Raw genomic sequence first — 1,516 nt, 5'->3', positions numbered from 1 at the left:
CTGACCATAGTAATTATCAAAAACCCTATTTAATTCCCACAACATAGGAAAGTACAAAAAATCATCTACTTTGATAACTGTGGAAGGTTATTCTTTGTTACAGTATCGGAATTTATTTGGAAGCATAATTGTATCAAGTTTTATGATAGTATTGCGTGTGTCTTTGAATATGAACAATCTTTGTCTTTTTTATTTCTAAGCGCTATACATCTGTTACCATGGTATCAGAATAGTATCAATAACAGTAGCAATAACTGATTATGAAAATAAGTGCGCCACTGTATAGAAATCAGATTTGACTTATAATCCAATATAAAATGATTTATCTAACATAGGACTTATTTCAGACAATAATGTGGCCTATGCAATAAATTATTTACGAGTATTTCGTAATATTCATTATTGCTTTTTAAGATACATTATTGATAAGTTAACTTTTTTTGCTTAGAATAAGCAGGAAAAATGTTGTTTATTTACATTAATTTAGCTTTATAACTTTTACATATTCAAGATGTTTTGTTTTATATATATTGAGTCATTTCAAATATATACCAGACGGAATTGTGTTAAGGTTTTCTTTCTCAGTTTTCTTCAGGGAAAGACAAATAAGTGTTGCTATACATAAATCTAATTCCCTTATCTAAGCAAGTTCTCTCTCCATAAATAATGTTTATTATAACGTCGTTTCTGACTTACATGGCAATTTCGTTTTTCATATAACTATATTTATACAGTCAATTCAACATACGTGCATTATGATATGAATTCACACAAAACAGTTTAAAATCCATCACCCTTAGCGTACAAGGTAATTCATTTTTAAAGTATATAACATTATTGGATAAAGCAATCAAGCTGTACTCTGGAATTCTAGAATTAACAATATTCAACGCGCGAACCCACGTGAAGTATGTTTTAAAAATTATCTAACACCTTTGACCAGCATTATTTTTAACAATACTAAGTATATCAACCTGTCTTTGTGTTTTAAAGATCATATTCAATATTGATAACAAAGATGTAAGAGTAAATTTATTACACAAAACAATGTCAAAGTGGAAGAAAGTAAGATCAACTAAAGTACAAATTAAAGTAACATATATGTACCAACGTGTGAACCTTGGGCTTGGATAGAGAGCCGATGCCAAATGATTTATTACTGTCTAGCAGACATTATTGCACAATCTTACTGGTTATTACAAGGTCTAATGAAACTAATAACTCAAATATAACATTATAACAATGGAATTCAATAAATTAATGTATGTTCGGAATGCAAATAATTATTGTCTTTTTTTTTGGTAAACTTGTTAATATTATGTTATCATTTTCATTTATGTCTAACAAAATAAGGTAATAAAGTGATAGAAAGTTATAAACAAATAAATATCGTGTCGTAATACTGGCGATTCCAATTATATATTTATATTACAATGAAAGCGGCGAATGATCATTATTTCTAAAGGGAAAATTAATGATATATTTTTATTCCTAGGAAATGGTAATTGCTTACATA

The sequence above is a fragment of the Ruditapes philippinarum genome, unplaced genomic scaffold (genome assembly GCF_026571515.1).
Source record: "Ruditapes philippinarum isolate M1 unplaced genomic scaffold, ASM2657151v2 ctg415_1_1_1_1, whole genome shotgun sequence".
Lineage (NCBI taxonomy): Eukaryota > Metazoa > Mollusca > Bivalvia > Venerida > Veneridae > Ruditapes > Ruditapes philippinarum.
This window is presented reverse-complemented; position numbering follows the sequence as displayed.